General features: G+C 43.2%; 2 long non-coding RNA genes across 5 annotated transcripts; one reads left to right on the forward strand and one right to left on the reverse strand.

Annotated features, from left to right (window-relative positions):
- LOC131383992 (uncharacterized) lies at positions 1–26,427 on the forward strand. 4 transcript variants are annotated; one of them, XR_009214431.1, is made up of 5 exons: positions 3,032–3,198; positions 8,529–8,666; positions 23,524–23,630; positions 25,476–25,741; positions 26,114–26,427. It is a non-coding gene; the product is annotated as an uncharacterized LOC131383992 (long non-coding RNA). The 4 variants fall into 4 exon arrangements; XR_009214432.1 differs by lacking the exons at positions 3,032–3,198; positions 8,529–8,666 and adding an exon at positions 1–172; XR_009214429.1 differs by lacking the exon at positions 8,529–8,666.
- LOC131383991 (uncharacterized) lies at positions 1,693–13,290 on the reverse strand. The gene is made up of 5 exons (XR_009214428.1): positions 13,135–13,290; positions 7,902–8,033; positions 6,232–6,282; positions 3,553–3,676; positions 1,693–1,882 (listed from the first exon to the last, which is right to left on the reverse strand). It is a non-coding gene; the product is annotated as an uncharacterized LOC131383991 (long non-coding RNA).

The raw sequence follows: 26,427 nt of genomic DNA on the forward strand, positions 1-26,427 counted from the left end.
GCCCACGCACGCTGCTGACGCAAGCGGCCTTGCGCCTGGGGCTGGGCCTGAGAAGGGAGGAGTTATTCAACCGCTTAGGCTTTCAGGCCCCAGGGAGGATCTTACAGGATCAGAAGTGGGATTCACATAGCGCTTCCAGTGACCCTCCAGGAATATCGAGTGACCCAGCAAGGTACTGTAACGACCCTATGGGTTCATTTTGCCCCCTGCCCAGATAGAGACAGTTTATCAGGACAGGAAAATTGCAATAGGGAAAGAGCTTAATTCATGCAGAGCTGGCTGAACAGAAGACTGGAGTTTTATTATTACCTGAATCAGTCCCCCAGAAAATTTGGAAGCCAGATTTTTTTTTTTTTTTTATTATACTTAAGGGTTTTAGGGTACATGTGCACAATGTGCAGGTTTGTTACATATGTATCCATGTGCCATGTTGATTTCCTGCACCCATTAACTCGTCATTTAGCATTAGGTGTATCTCCTAATGCTGTCCCTCCCCCCTCCCCCCACCCCACAACAGTCCCCGGAGTGTGATGTTCCCCTTCCTGTGTCCATGAGTTCTCATTGTTCAATTCCCACCTATGAGTGAGAACATGTGGTGTTTGGTTTTTTGTCCTTGCGATAGTTTACTGAGAATGATGTTTTCCAGTTTCATCCATGTCCCTACAAAGGACACGAACTCATCATTTTTTATGGCTGCATAGTATTCCATGGTGTATATGTGCCACATTTTCTTAATCCAGTCTATGGTTGTTGGACATTTGGGTTGGTTCCAACTCTTTGCTATTGTGAATAGTGCCGCAATAAACATACGCGTGCATGTGTCTTTATAGCAGCATGATTTATAGTCCTTTGGGTATATACCCAGTAATGGGATGGCTGGGTCAAATGGTATTTCTAGTTCGAGATCCCTGAGGAATCGCCACACTGACTTCCACAATGGTTGAACTAGTTTACAGTCCCACCAACAGTGTAAAAGTGTTCCTATTTCTCCACATCCTCTCCAGCACCTGTTGTTTGCTGATTTTTTAATGATGGCCATTCTAACTGGTGTGAGATGGTACCTCACTGTGGTTTTGATTTGCATTTCTCTGATGGCCAGTGATGATGAGCATTTCTTCATATGTTTTTTGGCTGCATAAATGTCTTCTTTTGAGAAGTGTCTGTTCATGTCCTTTGCCCACTTTTTGATGGGGTTGTTTGTTTTTTTCTTGTAAATTTGTTTGAGTTCATTGTAGATTCTGGATATTAGCCCTTTGTCAGATGAGTAGGTTGCAAAAATTTTCTCCCATTCTGTAGGTTGCCTGTTCACTCTGATGGTAGTTTCTTTTGCTGTGCAGAAGCTCTTTAGTTTAATGAGATCCCATTTGTCAATTTTGGCTTTTGTTGCCATTGCTTTTGGTGTTTTAGACATGAAGTCCTTGCCCACGCCTATGTCCTGAATGGTATTGCCTAGGTTTTCTTGTAGGGTTTTAATGGTTTTAGGTCTAACATATAAGTCTTTAATCCATCTTGAATTAATTTTTGTATAAGGTGTAAGGAAGGGATCCAGTTTCAGCTTTCTACATATGGCTAGCCAGTTTTCCCAGCACCATTTATTAAATAGGGAATCCTTTCCCCATTTCTTGTTTTTGTCAGGTTTGTCAAAGATCAGATAGTTGTAGATATGTGGCATCATTTCTGAGGGAAGCCAGACTTTTTCAACGATAGTTGGGGAAAGAGAGGGGAGGTGACTAGGCAATAGGTTCTTGCTGCTGGTTGGTTGGGGGTACAATGATAGGGATGTTGGAGATGGTCCTCATGCACGCTGAGCGACTTCTGGATGGGGCCGCGGGAGTGGATGGCAGGTCTGGGTGGAGCCATCAGTCATCAGACAAGCAAAAACCTGAAAAGACATCTGAAAAGGCTGATCCTGGGTTCTACAATAGTGATGTGACTTGCAGGAGTAATTGAGGAAGTGCCATGTCTTGTGACCTCCAGAATAATGGCAGGTAATCATTTATGTCTACACCTTAGCAGAAATCAGATTCCTGCCATCCTCTTACCCTGGTGGTCTCTCATCAGCTTTAAAAATGTGGTTGAGTTTGGGAGAAGAGCTATTATCATTTAAACTATAAACTAAATGTCTCCCGAAGTTAGCTTGGCCCATGCCCAGGAAGAATGAAGGGCAGTTTGAAGGGTACAGGCAAGATGTGGGGTGGTTAAATTTTCTCACTGTTAGAATTTTTGCAGAGGGAGTTTCAGTACTCACCAGCCCACTGTGTCCATTGCCGTCTCACAACTGGGGTATTACTGCTAAATTCTCTCTCAGATTCTGAAGCCCCGCGGATTTATGATTTGAGCTGTCTGAGTTTGTGTGAGCAAATTTTTTATCCAAACTGCATTCAGAAGTTGTGACAGAAACTGGACTGGGTCCAGGATCAGATTGGATCCAAGAATTAACTAGCCTGGATCCAGTTAGAGACCTCAGATGTCTGATTGGGTCAGACAGGAACTGGCAGTAAATGACAACATTGCAGGGGGGTTGTGAACTTTGGATTTTGGAAATTCGCAGGGATTTCTGTATTAGGTCACCCTTTGTTTCTTTTTCTTAACATGCTTAGTAGGGAAAATCATTGACAAAGTTGATCAAGGGGATCTGAGAGCCAAAGGCAAGATTCACCGTAAAATGAAACCCTCAATTTCTGAAGAGCTGAATACACTCCACCTTGCAGCTATGCCTACATTTACATGGATAAATATGAGTCCCTGGAAGAAGCAAACGCTTACAAAACTGTCAAAATCTTACTAAAGATGATTTAAAATCACAGTGGAATATTCCAGGTGAACAATACTGCACTTTAAGAAGTGCATTTAGAAATGAGATTGTAAAATGTTTCTTATCAGACTTAAAGTCTGCATTGATATTAATGCCTGACAGGTGTCATGAGGCATATTTGAACCCCACTTCCCGTCAAGTCCTGAAATAGTCTCTCAGATTAAATTTTAAAACAGTCTTGGCTGAGGAGGAAGTCTATTCAGCTGGTTGGGGGGACCTTAGAGTTTTATTTTTGCTTTACAGACCTGACACCTAATGAATGGGTGAATAGAAAACACCTAGATGCTCAGAAGAATGGGTAGTGAAATATTCGTATTTGTATACCAATCACACAGTTTTGGCTGATCACAGGCAGCCAACTGTTCAAACCACATTCAAATAAGGTAAATGCTGAGCTATAACCAATCCGGCTGCTTCTGTACCTCACTGCCTTTTCTGTACATCATTTTCCTTTTTTGTTCATCAATTTTCTCTGACTACACAGCAGCGCAGAGCTGCTCTGAACCTATTTTGTTTCTGTGTCTAATTTTTGAGCCTGATTTGTGAATCATTCTTTGCTCAGTTAAATTCTGTTAAATTAGGCCGGGTGCAGTGGCTCACGCCTATAATCCTAGCACTTTAGGAGGCTGAGGCAGGCGGATCACTTGAGGTCAGGAGTTCAAGACCAGCCTGGGCAACATGGCAAAACCCCGTCTCTGCTAAAAGTACAAAAATCAGCCAGGCGTGGTGGCGAGCACCTGTAATCCCAGTCATGTGGGAGGCTGATGCAGGAGAAGCACTTGAACCCGAGAGGCAGAGGTTGCAGTGAACTGCGGTTGCACCACTGAACTCCAGGCCAAGCAACAGAGGGAGACTCCATCTCTAAAAAAATACAAATTAAAATTAAATTATGTTAAATTAAAACTGAAGTAGATAGGAAATAGGAGACGAGAAAATTGGAAGCTGAGAATATATCTAAGTGGGGAAAATCTTCTGTCTATTATGATTTTCAGAAAGACAAACGAGAAGAGAAAACAGAGGTGTTATGTGATTTCAAGATGACACACCATGCGGGGCCTTTCCCCCTTATTATGACGAGTACTTGGTAGGCCTTCAGTAAAGAGACTTGGGACATTTTATTCTGGGAATTGTTCTTGGAGAGCTTTCCTTGTAAGCAGAAACAGAGCCCGTTTTTTTTAAATGCTTCATAATACTCTATTGTGTAGAACCGAATAGCCTACTTCACTCCCCATTCGTCCATTCAGAATATCTAGGTGTTTCTAGTTAATATTTTTTGGCATTACAAACAGTGTTGCAATAGATACCCTAGAATACTTCTCCTTGAAGATGTTTGAGTATTTCTCTAAGAAATATACCTCAAAACAAGATTTCTGGGTCAAGGAATGTAAGCATTTTCAATTTAAATTTCAAAGTTTGACCTTTCCTCATGACACACAAATGTGCACTTCCACTAGCAGAGCTGTAGGGGTCCATTTCTCCAAACCTTAGCTAATACTGGATGTTAACAGACTTTTAAATTGTTTTCCAATCTACTAGGTTAAAAAATAACCTCTAATTTTTATCTTAATCTGCATTTGCCTGACTAGTATTGGGGTTGAAGTTATTTTTTCTTCATTTGTATTTTTTGTTCTGTGAATTTGGCCATTCATATTCTTTCAACATTTTTATTAGATTATTTGTCTTTTTTCTTACTGGCTTATAGGAGCTATTTTTGTTTTTTTTTTTTTAATTTGAAATAGAATCTTGCTCTGTCACCCAGGCTGGAGTGCAGTGGCACTATCTTGGCTCACTGCAATCTCCGCCTCCCTGGTTCAAGCAATTCTCCTGCCTCACCCTCCCAAGTAGCTGGGATTACAGGCGCATGCCACCCATCCAGCTAATTTTTTTATGTTTTTGGTAGAGATGGGGTTTCACTATGTTGCCCAGGCTGGTCTCAAACTGCTGACCTCAGGTGATCCACCTGCCTTGGTCTCCCAAAGTGCTGGGATTACAGGCATGAGCCACGGCACCCAGTCCTTATAGGAACTATTTATATATTATGGACAGGGACTTTTTCATCTTACATGTTACCAGTATTTTATTCTAATCAGTTTTTTCCTTTAACTTTGTTTAAAGTAGCTTTGATCATACAGAAGTGTTTATTAAGTAATAAGAATTATCTGGGATTTGTGTCTTGCTTGAATAAGCTTCCTTACCCACAAGATTGAATAACTGAACCTTTTCTCATTGAGGTTAAATTGACTATATGTAATAAACGGGGTGTGTGTGTAGTGTGGTTCCTTCCACTGTTCTAATTATCTATTCTAGGCCAATATCACACTTTTTAAAATTCATTATAGTTTTATGGTATATTTTGATATCTGATTGCAAACGTTCTCCCTCCGTTTTCTTTTTTTAAAGGTTTTATAAATGGAACTAATTTGTACTTTTATCCCTTTTTCCTTTGGGTGTTGGAAACAATTTCAGTCGGTTTGAACAGTCTCTCCTGCCATTTTCTCTAGGATTGCTGTAGATCGGAGGGTGTGGATGGGCAGAGGGCACCATCTCAGGGCCCTGCCCATATATCACTCTAGTATATCCCCTGCAGTGCACACTGCCTCCTTCCTAGTAAGCCCAAAGTTTGACTTTTTTCCCCGCGTATCTTGCTAAGCCATTGTTTCCAGTAGGGCTACTGCCCAGTGGAGGAAAAGCCCCAGCACACACACACACAAAATACGTAAAATACGTTGGTAATATATGGAACTGTAATTCAACACATTACCACAAAAGAAGGAAGTTTATATTCCTTATTAGGAGCTAAGATGGGCTTTTCCAAGACTGTGTGGCTCTTTTACATTTGGTGAATCTCAGGCCCTATTTACTTTATATACCTCTTACAAATAGCCACACAGCCCAATCTACCTGTTAACATGGCGTTACCATTTTCCTTGTAAAATTATAATCATGGCCTTTCTGTGCTAAGGGTGCTTTGGACTCATTCCTGAACTGGCCCATTAGAAAGGATCTTTACATTATCTGAAAATGCCTCTCAATGAGTTATCAATTTAAGTATTACCATCCTACAAATTCCTCTCTTGGTTAATTCCATTGACCACTCAAACATATGGTTTTGTCCATTTCACTCAATCATTCTGTATTAATTGGTAAACAGACTATTCTCTTCAGCTACTAAAGATAAAATCTTAATGGCTTGACCACCTGGGTTTGCCCTAAAATTAAAGCTATTAACGCCAAACATTGTACAAAGAAGACAAATTAATTACTAAGGATTTTTTTTCTTCTCATTATGTTTAACACCTAACATTCTTTTTATCAATAAGCAATCTAATATTTCTCCAATAGCGAAGTGTGAAACAGAGGTGAATTTATGCATTTCTTTGCATTTGTAAGATAAATCTAACATTATGTGTACTTACAGTTGCAATGAAGTTGGTGAAATTCCAGATGGCACTTGAATTTCTTGTCATCTAGGAGATGGGCAAAACCATCACATGTAAGAGTTCCGTGCCCGAAAGGCAGAGGCATAGCTATCTTCCTTGGTAGTTACTGTTCTTTACAAAGAAGAACCCTAGGCCTTTGTTCACGCATCTCCCTCTGTCTAGCGTTCACTCCCACTCCTCTTCACTTGGTTAAACACTACTCATCTGTATGGTTCCATCACCACCCAACCTTCATACAAATTAAGTGACCACCTTTGGAGCTTACCTAATACCCCAGGTCTATGCCGTCCTTGGCCCTGGTTTTTAATGACCTGCTTCTCCATTTATCTTTTCCACTACAATGAAAGTTCCCTGCAGGCAGAAACCTGGTGTTACTTATAGTTTGGGTGTGTGTCCCTGCCCAAATCTCATGTTGAGGTGATCCCTCATGTTGGAGGTGGGGCCTAGTGGGAGGTGATACGATCACGGAGGCAGATTTTGCATGAATGGTTTATCATCATCCCCATGGTGCTGCCCTCGTGGAAGTGAATGAGTTCTCACAAGATCTGGTCACTTAAAAGTGTGTGGCACCTGCCGATTCTATCACTTGCTCCTGCTTTCACCACATGACATGCGTGCTCCCTGTTTGCCTTCTGCCATGATTGTAAGCTTCCTGAGGCCTCCTCAGAAGCAGAATTAAATCTCTTTTCTTTATAAATTACCCAGTCTTGAGCATTTCTTCATAAATGTGAGAATGGCCCAATACTCTTACATTTGTGGCCAAGCATCTGGTGGGACACAGAGTAGGTGTCTGTCTTACATGTGAATACAGAGAAATAACTGGGGCTTCACAGCAGACACGCACAGGTAGCTCTGTAGCCAGAGCACTCAGATTGCCCTTTGCAGATACAAGGGCAGAGGCTAGGGGGTGGGAAAGGAATGGCTTGAATTTAAGACATAACAGACAGCATTTGTAAAACACAGGAATGACAGTGACATAAACTCACAAGTGTTAAGAGACATAAGTGGACAATAACATGGTAATGGGTCACTGAGGGAGAATCCTCTGGTTATCTTCCTTAGCCTAAAACTGGTATCTAGTCAGTAGTACTGACGTAGTGAACAGAGAGGATTGTAAGATTTGACTAGCTGACAGAGATGCCTATGTCTTTAGGTCCAGAGAACTGTTAGAAAAGTTTGATTTCACCAGGGACAGTGGCTCGTGACTGTAATCCCAGGGCTTTGAGAAGCCAAAGCGGGAGAATCACTTGAGCTCAGGAGTCCAGGCCCAGCCTGGGCAGTATAGAATGACTGAATCTTTACAAGAAAAAAAAAAAAAAAACTCCAGGTGTGATGGCACATGCCTGTAGTCCCAGCCACTCAGGAGGCTGAGAGGGAGGTCGACTTGGCCCAGGAGGTTGAGGCAGCAGTGGCTATGATCACAACACTGCACTCCAGCCTAGATGACAGAGTGAGACCCTGTCTCAAAAACATAAGAAGGAATTTCTTAAAGTTTGACAGTTGGGGTCAGGTGCAGTGGCTCATGCCCGTAATCCCAGCACTTTGGGAGGCTGAGGCGGGCAGATCACTTGAGGCCAGGAGTTTGAGACCAGCCTGGCCAAGATGGTAGAAACTCCTTCCCTACCAAAAGTACAAAAATTAGCTACCCATGGTGGCACACTCCTGTAGTCCTAGCTGCTTGGGAGGCTGAGGCACGAGAATTACTTGAACCCAGGAGGTGGAGGTTGCTGTGGGCCAAGATCGAGCCACTGCACTCCAGTCGGCAACAGAGCAAGATCCTGTCTCAAAAAAACAAAAATAAATTTTAAAAAGTTTGACAATTAACTCATTTGACTTTATATAGTTTAACACCAGTCGCAAGAAAGTTTTCACCAAATGTGGGATAAACTAGTAGAAAATTGTAGTATTCTTTAAATGGTGCTGTTTAATACCCAAAAGGAAGTCTGAGATTTAGTATTTATTCATACATTAGTGTCCATTGTTACACATTTTGGATCTTTGAAAGCTCGTGGGGGTATTTTTAAATTCATTAATTGAGGCATTTCTACAAATCAGGAAATGTAGCAGATGGTGCTTCCTGCTGCATTATTTTTTCCGATTTTCTGCCAGTTTAGTATGAAGAAGCCTCCAACAGGCCTTATCTGTCTAAAGACACGTCCAAACAGTGAACAGAGGTTTATTGTTTACAGGATTGGATAATAGGAATGGGGGGGAAGAGTAAGGACATTTCATACTTCGTTTTTTATATGTCTGTATTATTTTTCTTTTAAAAGTGTGAATTATACTTGTGATCATATTAAAACAAAGCAAAAAAACAGCCATCTAAATTGGTGTGCACGGGGCCTGGCGAGGAGCGAGGCAAGAGGTCAGCCTAACTCTTGGCAGCCGCTGATGGAGCAGCCTTTCTTAAGGTTTGGGAAATGTTCTTCACTACATTTTCAAATATTTCTGGTTTCCAGTGGGAGGCAAGAAGGGAAATCTGAGTCTGAATATTTACAAGCAAATCTTTCTATTTTTTTCTTTTTCTTTTTTGAGATGGAGTCTCGCTCTGTCCCCCAGGCTGGAGTGCAGTGGCGCGATCTCGGCTCACTGCAGGCTCCGCCTCCCGGGTTCACGCCATTCTCCTGCCTCAGCTTCCCGAGTAGCTGGGACCACAGGCGCCCGCCACCACGCCGGGTAATTTTTTGTATTTTTAGTAGAGACGGGTTTTCGCCGTGTTAGCCACGATGGTCTCAATCTCCTGACCTCGTGAACCACCAGCCTCGGCCTCCCAAAGTGCTGGGATTACAGGCGTGAGCCACCGCGCCTGGCCCTATTTTCTTTGCTTTTTTTTTTTTATTTTTTTTTTGGTCAGGACTTGTGCAAGAAAATAGAAAAGGCTAGAATCAGACTTGGAAAATCTTGGTATTTCAGCCTGCCGTTGATCCTCTCGGCCACCAGGGGACGCTTGTGAGTCTCTGCATGAGAAGATGGACTTGAGCAACCTTAATCTAAGGCTTGTGCAACCACTGGCCCGGGACGTCCCGGCTTTGAATACGGCCCAATGGAAGTTCCTCAACTTTCTTAAAACATGAGAACTTTTTACATTTTTTTTTTCAGCTCATCAGCTATTGTTAATGTTAGTGTATTTTATGTGTGGCCCAAGACAATTCTTCCAATGTGGCCCAGGGAAACCAAAAGATTGGATACCCAAATCTAAGTATAAATTTTTAGAAATTTGGGAGATTTGACAAATCACCAGATTAACCCACGGAGAAATGAAGTATAAGTGTTTCTTTTTAAAAAGAATATTATATCATATTATTATTAATTTTTGTAGAGATGAGGTCTCATTATGTTGCCCAGACTGGCCTCAAACCTCTGGGCTCAAGCAGTCCTACCACTCGGCCTCCCAAAGTGCTGGGATTACAGGTGTGAACTACTGCACCTGGCCAGGTGTTTCTTGATGCATTTTTGTGAGCAGATCAGAAAAGTTTTATATTGTTAAGGGATTCTACTTTCTCCTCAATTAGGAGATGGTAAAATTAGCCGGGCGTGGTGGCGGGCGCCTGTAGTCCCAGCTACTCGGAGAGGCTGAGGCAGGAGAATGGCGTGAACCTGGGAGGTGGAGCTTGCAGTGAGCCGAGATTGCGCCACTTCACTCCAGCCTGGGTGTGAAAACAAAAACCCCCCTCAAAAAAAAAAAAAAAAAAAAAAAAAAAAGGAGATGGTGATGTTCTGATTTCTGTCTGAACATCTCCATAATCTAAACTCTAAATTCATATTTAGATTATGGACATGAAGCTGACTTAATCAAAATGTGCAAGGTGTATACATATTCATCTCATTCCAAAGCTTTTGGTTGACTCAATGCAATAAAAAGACAGACATATCTCAGACTTGCCACCTGCCCACAGCATAAATGAAAAACTTTTGTTTCCTTCCTGACCATGGATGACATCGCATAGCAATCTTCTATTCATTTAGCCAAAAATGGCACAAAACTCAGCCCCCCAACCAATTCCTCCTGGTTTTTTTCCAACAGTTGAGAGCAGTTCCACCACACTAACACTCAGGGTCTTTTTTGACTTCCTCAATGTGTATAGCATCCTCATAAAGACATGTACACAAATGCATTATGCATAATGGCAAACACAACAGAAAAGCAAACCGGAAATGACACAAATGTCTATCAACAGTAAAAGAAACAGATTGTGATATGTTCATAAAATGGAATACTGTATAGTGTAGAATGGAAAGTTTTAAAAGTATAGATCATTCGCCAACATAATATTGATTGAAAAAAGCCAGACACAAAAAGGATTCCTATCATGGGATTCCAGCTATATAAATTCAAAAACAGGCAGAATTAATCAATGATATTAAAAGTAAATGTAATAGCGACTTTAGGGGAAGAGGTGAAATTTACGTTATATTGGGGAATTTGGCAGAGACAGCAAATTATCCTTCATTGAGGCTTTTTTGTTTTATTCAGGCCCCTGTTGGATTGGATGCAGTCCACTTACACCAGGGAAGGCAACTGACTTTACACAGTCTACTAACTCAAATGTTAATCTTATCCACAAACACCCTCACAGACACTCAGCATCATGTTTAGCTAAATATCTGGGCACCCTGTGGCCCAGTCAAGTTGATATAAAATTAACCATCACAGTTATATACATAGTAAAAGCTCACTAAATAGTTGATTGGGGGCCGGGCGCGGTGGCTCATGCTTGTAATCCCAGCACTTTAGGAGGCCGAGGCGGGCGGATCACGAGGTCAGGAGATCGAGACCACAGTGAAACCCCGTCTCTACTAAAAATACAAAAAAATTAGCCGGGCGTGGTGGCGGGCACCTGTAGTCCCAGCTACTCGGAGAGGCTGAGGCAGGAGAATGGCGTGAACCCGGGAGGCGGAGCTTGCAGTGAGCCGAGATGGCGCCACTGCACTCCAGCCTGGGTGACAGAGCAAGACTCCGTCTCAAAAAAAAAGAAAAAAAAACAAAGTTGATTGGTTGAATGATTTCATCTATTAATTAAAGCTATTTTGATATCAAACTAGCCCTGAAGTTTTTGTTCTGGCTAAGAATATATTTTGTTATAAACTTTTTAATGTGGGAATACTATTGATTAGTCAAATGCAATATAGCTTTTTCTGGTTGTCATATATGTAAAAAAAAAAATCAGGGTGAAATGAATATTGGAGCAGTGATGCTTTCTGTAGGATAAAGAAATTCCTTGTAGGCTGAGCATAGTAGCTCATGCCTGCAATCCCAGCACTGTGGGAGGCTGAGGCAGGTGGATCACTTGAGGCCAGGAGTTCAAGACCAGCCTGGCCAACATGGTGAAACCCCGTCTACACTAAAAATATAAAAAATAGCCAGACATGGTGGTACGTGCCTGTAATCCTAGCTACTCGGGAAGCTGAAGCACGAGAATTGCCTGAACCCAGGAGGTGGAGGTTGCGGTGAGCCCAGAGCATGCCACTGCACTCCAGCCTGAGCAACAGAGTGAGATTCTGTTTAAAAAACAAAAAAAGAGAAAAGAATTAAAAAGGAATTCCTTGTGATTCCTTGATCACTGGCACCTGCCAACTACTTCAAGTCTCACCTACATCACCCACTTTCCTTTTGGCCACATTGTTAGCAATACACAACTCCATGTGGCTCCCTAATCCCATGCTGATGCCTTTGCGTGGACCATTCCCTACACTCCCCACTCTTTTTTCTTACCTGCCCAAACTTATGTGTTTATGTAACTCATTATTTAGTAAGTCTTTGTTCAGTCTCATTTCTTTATCTGCTTCACAACTCCCACCTACTCCCCAGCCAGCACAACCTATTAAGGCACATTGATCACATTTGTGCACACATCTGTTTTTCCTACTAAAACGTTAAGTTTCTAGAGGGGTGATACCTGTATCCCAAATAGTTGTCCCAGTGATAGCAAATGGTAAATGCTAGTAGAAATTTTTGGAACCAAAGATCTAACTCTAAAAATAGTACTATCTTATTTAAAGGGATCTAAATCTTTCCCATTTGTCATTTCTAACCTTCATATATTGTCAGCAATATGTTGCAAAGGTAGCATAAGAATCTGTGAAATTACAAATAAAAATAAATTAAGGACAGATTGAATTATCCTAGTAAACACGTGGATGCCTTTTGAGTTCATGAAATTTCTATTCCCCTGTAGACTCCCTTACTAATTAAAAAATCAACCCCTTGATATTTTAATTTGTAAAATCTTAACAAGTTGGTGGTAACATAAAATCACTTATTCATATTTATATCCATATACCTAGTTATTCTATAGGTATTATTTATTAGGTATTTATTGAGTAACTGTGTAAGAGCTGCGTGAACTTTTCAGATATTTTGACTTGGGATAGGAGTGTGGGTTTCGTTGTCTGTGTGTCTCACAACTATCAACCATACTAAATAGATTGATGAATAAATGTCTCTGAGCCAAAGGCATAATTATTTTCAGTCTGATCTGATTTGTCCCTGACTCTCTACTTTCCCCATTTTTGGCAACTTTTTCTCTACCAACTCCAGTTCCTAGAATCAATTGCAACCTAGAAAAGGTTGTTCGTAACCAGTTTCAGCCCCACTTCCACACAGGCTTTGCATCATCATCCTTGTTATCAGCCTGAAATGAATGCTGTAGGAGATTGCTACATAACAAAGAACCACAAAGTGGGTGTCTTAAACAACAGAAAGTAATTCTCTCACAGTTCTGGATGCTAGAAGTTCAAAATCAAGGAATTGGTAATGCCATGCCATACTCCCTCTGAAGCTTCTAGGGGAAGACCCTCCCTATGTGTTCCAGCTTCCAGTAGCCCCGGCCACTCCTTAGCTGGTTGATGCAGCACTGCAATCTCTACTCCTGTCCTCACCCGGCCATCTTCTCCTTATGCGTCTCTCTTTCTTCACATGCTTCTTATTCCATGTGCGTCCCTCGTCTCCTCTTCTTACACGACACCAGTCATACTGAATTAAAGACACAAGTTACTTCATCGTGACGTCTTCTTAGCTAATTACACCTGCAATGGTCTTATTTCCAAATAAGTTCACATTCTGAGATACTGGGGTTTAGAACTTCAATATATGAATTTTGGAAGTATACAATTCAACTCACAACAAGCAGTTTTAGTCGTCATAGCCCAAACTGGAAACAACCCAAATGTCCATCAGCTGGTGAATGAACAAACAAAATGCTGTATTTGCAGACAATGGAATGTTACTAAGAAGTATAAAGGAATGAGTTACTGATATACATAAGCATGGATGAACCTCAAATGCATTATGTCAGTAAAAGACATCAGGCTCAAGCCTTCATTTACAACATTCTGGCAAAGGCAAAGCTGTAAAGATAGAAAACAGATCAGTGGTTTCCAGAGACGGGGGAGAGTCTGGCCACAAAGAGGCAGGAGGGACTTTTGGGGGTTGATTAATCTGCTAAAATTCTCGAGATTGATGCTGGTAACATGACTGTGTGTGTTTAAGAAAACCCATAAAGCTATACTGCAAAAGGACGGATTTAATGTATGTAAATTATGTCTTAAAAAGCTTGACTCCCCCAAAATGGTATATACATAAAAATTAACTCAAAATTGATTGATCTAAAGAAAAAAGTTGAAATTAGCAAAAATTCTAGAAGAAAACAGGAGAAATCTTTACAACCTGGGGAGGTGTAAAGTTTTCTTAGATATGACACAAAGAGCACAATCTATAAAAGGGAATAAAAGAAGAAGTTGGACGTCATAAAAATGTTAAATGTTTGCTCTTTGAGAGACACTGTTAACAAATAAAAGGCAAACCACAGGCTAGGAAGAAATATTCTTAGCACATGTATCTTACAAAAGACATCCAAGATATTTAAAGAAATCTTACACCTCAATAGTAAGATAACAAATGACCCAAATAAAAATGGGCAAAAGATCTTAATTGACATTTAAAAAAATGGATAATGAGCACATAACAAAGATGCTTAAGGTCAGTGGATATCACGCAGTCGCAAATTAAAACCCAATGGATTAACATTATGTTCTCATTAGAATAGTTAAAATTTGAAACACTGACAAAACAAGTGTTGGCAGATGTGAAGTCACTGGAACTGTCATGCATTGCTGAAGGGAATGTAAATGGTACAACCACTTTGAAGACATGTTTGGAGGGTCTTTATGAAGTTAAACATATACTTAATGTACAACTCATTTTTAGAAAATTACCCAAGAGAAATGAAAACTTGTCTACATAAAGACGTATATACCTCTTCTCAGTATTTACATAGGAATAAATTCCTGGGTCGTAGGATAACTATGTCTAGCCTTGTTAGTAACTTCTAGACTGTTTTCCAAAATAGCTGCACCATTTTGCACTCCCAGGCTATGTGGATTCCAATTTTCCCACATTCGCAGCAAAACTTGTTATTTTCCACGGGTTTTTTTGTTGTTGTTTTTTTTTTGTTTTATTTTTACAGCAATCCTAGTGGGTGTGAAGTGGTATTTCATTATGGTTTTGATTTGTATTTCCCTGATGATTAGTAATGCCAAACATTTTTTCATGTGCTTATTGGCCGTTTATGTATCTTTTTGGAAAAATAACTACTCAAATCCTGTGCCCAGTTTTTTGTTTTGTTTTTGAGGCGGAGTCTCACTCTGTCACCCAGGCTGGAGTACAGTGGCCCAATCTTGGCTCACTGCAACATCCACCTCCCGGGTTCAAGCAATTCTCCTGCCTCAGTCTCCTGAGTAGCTGGAACTACAGGCCTGCACCACCACACCTGGATACTTTTTGTATTTTTCATAGAGATAGGTTTTCACCTTTTTGGCCAGGCTGGTCTCGAACTCCTGACCTCAGGTGATCTACCCACCTCAGCCTCCCAAAGTGCTGGGATTACAGGGGTGAGCCACCCTGCCCAGCCAAGACAGTGCTTATTAATGCCTGAGATGCATTCAGGAGCACATGACCTGGCTGTGACTGTTCTAACAAAGTTCCCCAAATGGGTGGCTCAGGACAACAGAAAGTCATTCTCTCCAGTTCCAGAAGCTTGATGTCTGAAACGGGCAGGGCTGTGCTCCCTCTGAAGGCTCTAGGGATGAATCCTTCCTTACCTCTTCTGGCTTCTGGTGGTTGCTGGCAATCCTTGGCTTGTGGCCACATCATTCCATTCTCTTCCTTCACTCTCATGTGGCCTTCTCCCCTGTGTGTCTCTGTCTCTTCTTCTCTTCCCATGAGGATGCCATTATTACTCAATTTAAGGTCCACGCTATTCCAATATGACCTCTTTGTAATTAGATCTGCCATGACCCTCTTTTCTTTTCTTTTTTTTTTTTTTTTGAGATGGAATCTTGCTCTGTTGCCCAGGCTGGAGTTCAGTGGCACAATCTCAGCTCGCTGCAACTCTGCCTCCTGGGATCAAGTGATTCTTCAGCCTCAGCCTCCAAAGTAGCTGGCATTACAGGTGCACGCCACCATGCCTAGCTAATTTTTGTGTTTTTAGTAGAGACAGCATTTTGCCATGCTAGCCAGGCTGGTCTCGAACTCCTGACCTCAAGTGATCCTTCTGCCTCAGCCTCCCAAAGTGCTAAGATTACAGGCATGAGCCACCATGCCCTGCCCCTATTTTCTAATAAGGTCACATTCTGGAATTGCTGGTGAATGTGAATTTTTGGAGGACAGTATTCAGTCTAGCAAAAGGCAGGACATCCTCATTTTCTTCCCTACCTCAGAAATAAGGAAGTTAACTTCGACCCCTCTGAGAGAGGCTTCCTGAGCTTCCAGCTATCAATTATCCAAACATTAGTCACAGAAGAGCACTAAGGGTTGTGCACAGCACGTGACCAGCCCGTTCTCAGAGTCTGTCAATTTAAGGTGAACGCTAATCCTGAATGCGTTTTAAAATGTATATGGCATTTCCTCCTCATTGTAAAATGTTCTCACGTTGTGATGGCTGGGGCTTCCATCTCAGGTGTAATCTGTGAAGTCAGACGTGACACAGCCTGGGTGAGGTGGGCCAAGCTGGGAAATGGGTTAGGAGAGAAGCTGGGGAGTGATCTCCAAGGTCTCAGGTCCCAAACTGGCTTTAGCCTGATTCACCCAGAGGGATCTCATAAAAAATGCACATTCCAGGGCCCACCCCAGACCTAATGAATCAGAATTACCTGAGAAGGAGCCTGGGGAGCTCTGTTTTCAGAAGCAGCCCAGCCGAATCCTGCGGTCAGACAGGGCTAGGAAACTGAGCCCAGTCTAGGGCGGTAGTTCCCATACTCGTCTGTGCTTCAAAAAATACAGATGCTGATGGCCAGGCATGGTGGCTCACGCCTATAATCCCAGCAGTTTGGGAGGCTGAGGCAGGAGGATCGCTTGAGCCCAGGAGTTTGAGACCAGCCTGGAGAACATAGGGAGATACTGTCCCTATAAAAAATTTGAAAATTAGCCAGGTGTGGTGGTGCCCGCCTGTGATCCCAGCTACCCTGGAGGTTGAAGTGGGAGGGTTGCTTGAGCCCAGGAGTTGGAGGCTGTAATGAGCTATGATTGTGCCACTGCACTCCAGCCTGGGTAACAGAGCGAGGCGCCACCTCAAAAACAAAACAAAAAATGGATGCTATGTCCCATTGCAGAGGTTGAGGTTTAATTGTTCTGGGGTGTGGCCTGGGTTTTGGAAGATTTACAAAAAATCCCAGGTGACCTTAAGTGTAGATGAGTTTGGAAACCACACATCTAAGGCAACTTGAATGGGGGAGCAGTGAGGTGGCATGGGCTAGCCGGCCGGAACCCAGGGGTGGGGTAGTAGGAACCAGCATTGCAGAGGCCATTAAGGCTGGGAAGCATAGTGTCTGGGGCCCATAACAATGCTTCAACATGAATGCTTTAGACCTAAGACAATTGGCTCCTAAATGTGAAAACTGCAAAGCTGAAATGAATGCATGTTTAATACTTTGCAACATTGTCAAGTGATCAGCTGCAACTCCGTTCTTAGGGCATGATGCCTGAGATATGCCTGTCATGGGGGTTGATTTTAATGAATTTAATATGGTGTGAAGTGGGGCCTTCAAAAGGAAAGATGTCAGTTCTAAATTGGTTGCAGGGGTCTGGGCAAAGGTCTTAAAACCCCATGGTGAGCAGATGGCCAATCCTAAACATCCCAATTTTAAAACAGTGCTTTTTTTCCAAGAGACTTTTTGAAAATAGCTCCTATTTTGAGGGGAGGAACCCTGGCAGGAGAGAGCCAGAGTTAAGCCCAGCTGAGAGGAGGTTGGCAGGCAGGGGTCTGCCTGGTCCTCACTGAAGCTTGCTACTCAGAGTGAGCTTCCTAAACCAATGCAGATTTGCTGGCCCACTGAGCCTCCCAGATGAGAACCTGCATTTCAACAATGTCCTCGGTGCAGCAAAGTTTGAGATATAGTGGGCTAGAACACCCAGGGGACCCAAAGGTTCTCTGAAAACTAAGGAAAATAGGCAGGGTGTGGTGGCTCATGCCTATAATCCTTGTATTTTGGGATGCCAAGGCGGGCGAATCACCTGAGGTCAGGAGTTCGAGACCAGCCTGGATCAACATGGTGAAACACCATCTCTACAAAAAATACAAAAATTAGCTGGGTGCAGCCAGGCACAGTGGCTCATGCCTGTAATCCCAGCACTTTGGGAGGCTGAGGTGGGCAGATGACGAGGTCAGGAGATCGAGACCATCCTGGCTAACACAGTGAAACCCTGTCTCTACTAAAAATACAAAAAAATTAGCCAGGCGTGGTGGCAGGTGCCTGTAGTCCCAACTACTCGGGAGGCTGAGGGAGGAGAATGGCATGAACCTGGGAGGTGGAGCTTGCAGTGAGCTGGGATGACACCACTGCACTCTAGCCTGGCCAACAGAGCCAGACACTGTCTCAAAAAAAAAAAATTATCTGGGTGAAGTGGCAGGTACCTGTAGTCCCAGCTACTTGGGGGGTGAGACAGGAGAATTGATTGAACCTGGGAGGCAGAAGTTGCAGTGGCCCGAGATCGCACCACTGCACTCCAGTCTGGTGAGAGAGTGAGACTCCATCTCAAAAAATAAGAAATAAATAAATAAATAAAAAATAAAAATAAATACTGGGCTAGAAGACCCAGGAGACCCAAAGATTCTCTCAAAACTAAGGAAAATAATCTAGGTCACAAATATATTATCTTTCTCCTTCTCCTCATTGCCCCCCTCCACCAGTAATCTTTATAGACTCAAATAGAGTTGATGTTCTATAATCAATTCTAGTCACTTTTATTTATATTTATTTATGTTAGAGATGGGGGTCTCACTATGTTGCTCAGGCTGGTGTCAAATTCCTGGGCTCAAGTGATCCACCCACCTTGGTCTCCCAAAGTGCTGGGATTACAGGCATCAGCCACTGCACCTGGCCGTCACTTTTATTTTTGATGTTCAAATTATAAGCTAATGCCTGTGAGACCATAGATTCTTTTTATGCACTCAATACATTTTCGTGTTTACCTTACATTTTTATTATGGAAAAGATTCTGTTTTTTTCCACTTGTTTCTATTTGATAATGAAGCCCTCTGTGCCTATCACCAGGCTCAGCCGCCTTCATCTCATTACCAAGCTGGGTTATTTTGAAGCAAATATCTTCTAATATTTAGCTGGTGTTCAAATTTCCCTAATCATCCTAAATGAATGTTTAGAATAGTTGTTTCATTGGAAACAAGGTCAAAACAAGTACTTTTTACATTTTTAGGCCAGTCTTGAATGTAAGTGTAAAACCATGTGTGGGGTAGGAGGTGGGACTAGCCTCTCAAGGTGGGGCCTGGATACCAGACCCAATTGAGGACTAGCTAAGGCAGATTCCACAATGAATAACACCAGGAGGTGGGAATATTAAGGTCCATTGCGAAGGTTGGCTACCACAATTATTTGATCAACTACTTATCAACCCTGACTGCAGCTGAGAGAGATTTGTTTTTGCTTTTTTTTTTTTTTTTCAGAGACAGGGTCTTGCTATGTTGCCCAGGCTGGACTCAAACTCCTGGGCTCAAGTGATTCTTCTGCCTCAGCCTCCTGAGTAGCTGAGACTACAGGTGTGTGCCACTGTGCCCAGCAAGATTTTAAAAAATACGTATGCCCGGACACCACTCTAAACCAACTAAATCAGAATCAGATATAGTGAAGTCATTAATCATTTTGCTCCTGGGTCTTTATGACAGTTTTGCTCCTGGGAAACTCCTGGGAATGTGGTAGAGAGAGAGAAAGAGATGGGAAAATAAGATTTTAAGAAGTGTTGCTATGCATTTTGAAAATAATTTTTCTTTGGTGTTTGTCTTGAGGGACGGCGGAAAACATTTCAATTGCCTTTAAGTATGCTTGGATGCCGGAATGATGGTTCTTTGAATGCAGCATCGAACTGGCATTGGGCCACATGGCAGGCAGCATGGGCCTTTATGCCACATTTATAAAACGTGAATGTCATGAGCCCACTCTCAGGGACCTTACAATTTGGAGGAGTAGGTCAGATCCACAAATCTCTTCTATCTCGTGGTAAAGGAAACTTGGTGTGTAGCAGGAGATGGCATGATAACCATAACATATTGCATGATCAATATTTGTATTCTTCTTAACAATATTAAACTTTTTGACCCCCTCCATGTGTCATCAATTTGCTTAATACAGTTTCTGCCTCAGCGTTGGTTTTTAGGCCTGGCATAAGCTGTTTGAAACCCAGGCACGTACCCACCCATCATCTTTGGCCTAGTTAACACCTCCCTTCCCTGCGTGGTGGTTTGGAGAACCTGCTTGTTCCTCATCCCACAGATCTCAAACCCAGGACACCCCACAGCTGCTGACCACGATTAAACCTAACGGAGATTCAATGCCTTTCTTTTGATTCTCAGGGACTGACATTCATTCACTTAAATACTTGCAGAGTCGGCCAGGTGTGGTGGCTCACACCTGTAATCCCAGCACTTTGGGAAGGCGAGGTGGGTGGATCACGAGGTCAAGAGTTCGAGAACAGCCTGGCCAACATGGTGGAACCCCGTCTGTACTAAAAATACAAAAATTAACTCGTGTTGCTGTGTGTGCCTGTAATCCTAGCTACTCAGGAGGCTGAGGCAGGGGATTTGCTTGAACCTGGGAGGTGGAGGTTGCAGTGAGCCAAGATTATGCCATTGCACTCCAGCCTGGGCAGCAGAGCGAGACTCTGTCTCAAAAAACAAAAAATCCAAAAACTTGCAGAGTGAATATAGGAAACCATGAAGTCCACAGTTTGATCCAATGCCTTCCTTTTTCTCTTTCTCAAATATTTTGAGCCAAGTACTATCCTAGATTGTCTTGTGATATTTACAATCTAGGAGAAGGCAGGAGAGAGAACTAAGAACAGAGAGCATGTTCTGAGATGTCTGCTGTGTTTGCAGGTAACTTCTCTCAATTTCCCTACTCACTGGCCATGCTGGAAAGCAGGTCTTGGCACCCTATTTGTACCATGGTACTTCCCCTCCCTATACTCAATTGGTTGGCCAGAAGCCCAATTGTCATTCTCTCTCTCTCCCTCCCTCCCTCTCCAAGATATCCAGTAACTGATGGATCAGCTGGTGGTGGGCTCTACTGGCTGCCATAATGGGCCACCAGCAAAAAGGGAAAATTGGTTGTGAGTGAGAGAAGCAGAGATAAGAAAGTCCACAGGGCTGATAAGAAAGACCATGGGCTGCCGGGCACGGTGGTTCATGCCTGTAATCCCAGCACTTTGGGATGCCACGACAGTCGGATATGAGGTCAGGAGATCAAGACAATCCTGGCTCACACAGTGAAACCTCATCTCTACTAAAAATACAAAAATTAGCTGGGTGTGGTGGCGGGTGCCTGTAGTCCCAGCTAATTGGGAGGCTGAGGCAGGAGAATGGCGTGAACCCCGGGAGGTGGAACTTGCAGTGAGCTGAGATCACACCACTGCACTCCAGCCTGGGCAACAGAGCGAGACTGCGTCTGAAAAAAAAAAAAAAGGGACCATGGGCTTCTGAGAGCGAGAAAGAGGAATTTTGGTTTCTGTTTCTGTAACTGCAGTTTCCATGCTCTGGTGGCCTCTCATCTGTTTCTCGTGCCCATGAGTTTGCCTGTTAGAGATAAGGTGTGCTCCTTGTCCTCAAGCTCATGCAAATGGGTTTCTCTTTCTTATAGTCATTGTTCCCAGATACGGATGGTGACTGATGCTCTACTAAATGCTGAAAAAAAGCAGAGTGGAAGCACAGAAAAGCAGGCTTCTCTGAGGAGGTGATGTTAGAGCCCAGTTGGAAGGCAGGAGTAAATGTGCACCATGATTTTTTAGGATTAAAACCAAGTGTCTCACTGCTTGGGCACATGTAGATAGAAGTGATTTAACAGTAAACTGTCCCAGTTGTACCCATTGTCAGTTACCTCACCACAGGGATTATGTAGCCCTGAGTTTGCTTAGTGCTTATTTATTTTAGGTTGTTGTTTATCCAAACCTCTTAAATGATATGTGTTTGGAACAAGTGACAGCATCGTTCATTGATGTTGTGGACAAACCACTATTTTATTACTCAAGACTGGGTAATTTATAAAGAAAAAGAGGTTTAATGGGCTCACAGTTCCATGTGGCTGAAGAAGTCTGGAAATCATTGTGGAAGGCAAAAGCCACGTCTTATATGGTGGCAGACAAGAGTGATGAGAGCCATTTTGGTCATCGTTCACTGGCCATAGAATTTACTTCTATATTTTGAACTAAGATGAGAGTCAGGCACACAAGACGGTTACAGGTCTGTCTTTTGTTTTTGATGATGATATGATGATGATGATGATGATGATGATGATGATGATGAAATGGCTGACATGGTTGATGACTTGCTTTTTCTCATCGTCTCAGACCTAGATTTTTGGCTGGACTATTGGCTTGGAATAGATGAAAATCATTCCTTGTATCCCCTTATCTTAAAGTCAAGACTGAACCAGCCTCCAGACGCAAGCCTTCATAGGGCTTCAGATAACATGAGGAATGGGTGTCCCTGCAATATTGTCATGGCTGTCAAAAGTGTTATTGGAGCTGGGCAAATGGACGCTCTCCTGCCATTCCATCCTGCTTAGATTTCCCATTCAACACCAATCTTATTTCTTTTTTTTTTTTTTTTTTGGCAGAGTCTTGCTCTGTCTTCTAGGCTGGAGTGCAGTGGTCGGATCTCGGCTCACTACAGTCTCCACCTCCCAGGTTTAAGTGATTCTTGTGCCTCAGCCTCCCGAGTAGCTGGGATTGCAGGTGCATGTCATCAAGCCTGGCTAATTTTTTTTTTAAATTATTTTTAGTAGAGACAGGGTTTTGCCATTTTGGCCAGGCTGGTCTTGAACTCCTGACCTCAAGTGATCCACCTACCTCGGCCTCCCAAAGTGCTGGGATTACAGGTGTGAGTCACCGTACCTGGCCCCATTTCCTCTTATACCATAAGTCATTGCCTGCAGATGTGTTTTCTCCACTAGTTTGCAAAAGCTTCCTGAGAGTAGGTCTGTGCCCCATTTATTCTGGAATCTCCCTGGCACAAAGCACAGGGCTTTATCTTCAGTAGGCATCCAACAAATGTTTAATTTCATTCAACAGCTCCTCTTACCACTGCCCCCACCTTATTTGCAGGTGGCTAAGTACAATCAGAACAAGTAGGTATCATAAGATTTAGTCTAGAGTCAATTTGAGAAGAAATTACTTTAGTGATATGAAAAGAAACCATGCTAGTTAGTCAGAATACTTCTGAGAGTATCCCCTGTCCAAGCATTTGCTGAATTTCTATCTACTAATTTTCAGGTGGAACAGTATGGTTGCAGAGAGTCCATTTGTACATAGATACACTTTCATGCTTTCATGTCTTTAACAATAATTTGTGGCCCTACTGTGTTCGTTCACTAACTCCTTTGAACTTACCATATAAGCTACATCTTTATTTTCCTTGTAATGTGGGAGGTCCAATGCGTCATTAAGCTCACATGCCTGAAACTAATGAAGAAAATAGCTCGTTAACCAGCTAGTATAAAAGTAGCCACCAAATCAAGTCAATCACCTGCCTTAAATCAGCCCAGTACCCCCATCTTGAGCCCAGAAGCCCATTCTGAATCACAGTCAAGACATTGATGGAAAAACAGCTCCCTCTGGGGATCAAAACCACGCTCGCTCCAAATCCTCCTCCCCAGAGTTCTATTCATTGCTCACGCACTGAACCCAGAACAAACCAGAAGTGCTTGAAATGAGGATGGGTAGCTCCGTGTACCAATTGGAATTTAAAACTGTATCAATTCCTGCTATAGAAATGAGGCTTCTCCCCAGGACCAGCATTCCACGAAGGCAGCCCTTTTCTAGATGGAGAAAACAGAACCTGAAGGCACCCGTTTCCCTAAACTGCTCTCGCTCATGTGTAAGTATAAATGAAAAATGCTGAGGCTGCTTCTATTGGCATTGCTTTTTAATTAAGGCCGTCAATAAATCATTTTATCCTTAAACAAGATGTGAGAGTGACCCGAAGACAGAGGCACAATTCCTTAGGAATTACGCCAACAGAGAATGGGCTGTCTCTCTTCCCACCTCTTCTCTTACTCCGCTGTCAGAAACAAAAACATTCTCTGTGAGTAGCTGGCAGTAGACGGCCACACTTGAGTTCCATCTGGGGGTTCTGTTAACACAGTTTTACCCCAGCCTGCCTTGATGGCCACTGCCACGCAAGCTGCATCTGTTCTTTCTTCTGCGCCTTTTGTTACTTAGTTGTTTTTCCTCTTTCTAGTGTAGTGAGCTGAATGGTGGCTTTGCACAAGATATATCCAGATCCTTGTGCCTGGAATCTGTGGAGTTGGCATTATTTGGAAAAAGGGTCTTTGCAGATGTAATTAAGTTAAGGGTCTTGAGATTATCTTGGAGTATTTTAGGTAGGCTGTATATCTAAAGACAAGTGTCCTTATAAGAGGACACCTTTATCTGGGCACAGTGGCTCATGCCTGTAATCCCAGCACTTTGGGAGGCCAAGGCGGTGGATCACCTCAGGTCAGGAGTTCGAGACCAGCCTGACCAACATGGAGAAACCCCATCTCTACTAAAAATACAAAATTAGCCGGGCATGGTGGCGCATGCCTGCAATCCCAGCTACTGGGGAGGCTGAGGCAAGAGAGTTGCCTGAACCCAGGAGGAGGAGGTGGCACTGAGCTGAGATCATGCCATTGCCCTCCTGCCTGGGCAACAAGAGTGGAACTCCATCGCAAAAAAAAAAAAAAAAAAAAGGACCCTCTTTTTCATGCGTGTCCATGTGAACAGACAACAAAACAGGCTTTGTGTGGGCAATAAAGCTGTTTATTTCACCTGGGTGCAGGTGGGCTGAGTCCAAAAAGAGAGTCAGCGAAGGGAGATAGGGGTGGGGCCATTTTATGGGATTTGGGTAGGTAAAAGAAAAAGGGGGGTTCTCTGGCAGGCAGGAGTGGGGGTCACAAGGTGCTCAGTAGGGGAGCTTTTGAGCCAGGATGAGCCAGGAGAAGGAATTTCACAAGATAATGTCATCAGTTAAGGCAGGAACCAGCCATCTGGATGTGTACGTGCAGATCACAGGGGATATGATGGCTTAGCTTGGCCTCAGAGGCCTGACACTCTTCCTCCAGAGGAGGAGACCCAGACAGAAGAGGAGGAGGCAAGGTGATCACAGAGGCAGAGATTGGATCATGCAGCCACAAGTTGAGGAATTCTAGTAGCGTCTACAAGCTGGAAGAGGCAAGGAATGGATTCTCCCCTAGAACCTCTGAAGGAGCATGCTCCTGCTGACATTTGATTGATTTTGGACTTCTGGCCTCCAGACATTTTTTTTTTTTTTTTTTTTTTAAAAGACAGAGGCTTGCTCTGTTGCCCAGTCTGGAGTGCACTGGCATGATCTCAGTTCACTGCAACCTCCACCTCCCGGGCTCAAGCCATTCTCTTGCCTCAGCCTCCCAAGTAGCGGGGACTACATGTGCCTGCCACCATGCATGGCTAGTTTTTGCATTTTTAGTAGAGATGAGGTTTTGCCATATTGGCCAGGCTGGTCTCGAATTCCTGGCCTCAAGTGATCCACCCACCTCAGCCTCCCAAAGTGCCGAGATGATTTAGGTGTGAGCCACGGCACCCGGCCCAGACATTGTTTGAAGCCCCCCATTTCCTGGTTCTTTGCTGCAGTGGTTGTGGCATATGAATGCACTCGTGCTGTTGGTTAGACTTTGCTGACCTTGTGTCTGTTATTCCCTGGCAGTTCTACAAGGCCTGGAGCTGATACGAAAAACCTCCCTTCTTTCTCAAATGGTCCCCAGCTTCCCCGTTCACTGAAGGCCCTGCAGTCAGGAACAGTCAGGACTTTGCACCCCGTTGTTGTGGGTGTTTGGCTGACCCGTCCTCTTGTGTGATCCATGGACCCGCAGCATTGCATCACCTAGGAGCTTTTGAAATAGAAGAGTCCCTGGGCTCACCCAGAAGGACCTGCTGGGCCAGAATCTGCATTTTAACAACATGCCCAGGTGAGTCGCATACACGTTCAGATCTGAGAAGTGCTAGTAGGAGAGGCTTTAACGTGGTAATTAGATCTTTTCTCCACCTGCAAGAATCTTAGTTTCTTCATGTTAAATCTATTAACTGTGGCAATGGCATGGGGGTATAAAACAAAACAAAATCCTTACATCAAGAATGCACCCTGGATGTGGGTGAAAAGAAATGTCTGGAATTTGCTTTAAAATATCCTAAAATAGCAAGAAGGAAAAGAAAAGTGGGAACTGGAATGAGATTGGCAAAATGTTGACAAGTTCTTGCAGTGGGATGATGGGTGCATGGGGGTTCATGGTGCAATTCTCCCCCTATTTTTGTGCATATGGGAAATTTCCATAATGAAAAGTTAAGAGGTTGGGCACGGTGGCTCAGGCCTGTAATCGCAGCATTTGAGATGACCGGTGTCCTTATAAGAGGAGAGAACACGCGGAGTCACAGAGACACAGGGAAGAAGGCCATGGATCAGACGGAAGATTGGACTGGTGCATCTGCAAACCAAGGAACACTGAAGACTCCCAGGAGACCACAGGAAGCTAGTACGAGGCAAGGTAGGACTCCCTGACAAGTGCAGGAGGCAGTGTGGCCCTGCTGGCACCTCCATTTCCGACTGCTGGCCACCAGAGCCACAAGACAATCAATTTCTCTTGTTTAAGTCATCCAGCTTT

This window comes from Hylobates moloch, unplaced genomic scaffold (genome assembly GCF_009828535.3).
Source record: "Hylobates moloch isolate HMO894 unplaced genomic scaffold, HMol_V3 SCAFFOLD_8, whole genome shotgun sequence".
Classification (NCBI taxonomy): domain Eukaryota; kingdom Metazoa; phylum Chordata; class Mammalia; order Primates; family Hylobatidae; genus Hylobates; species Hylobates moloch.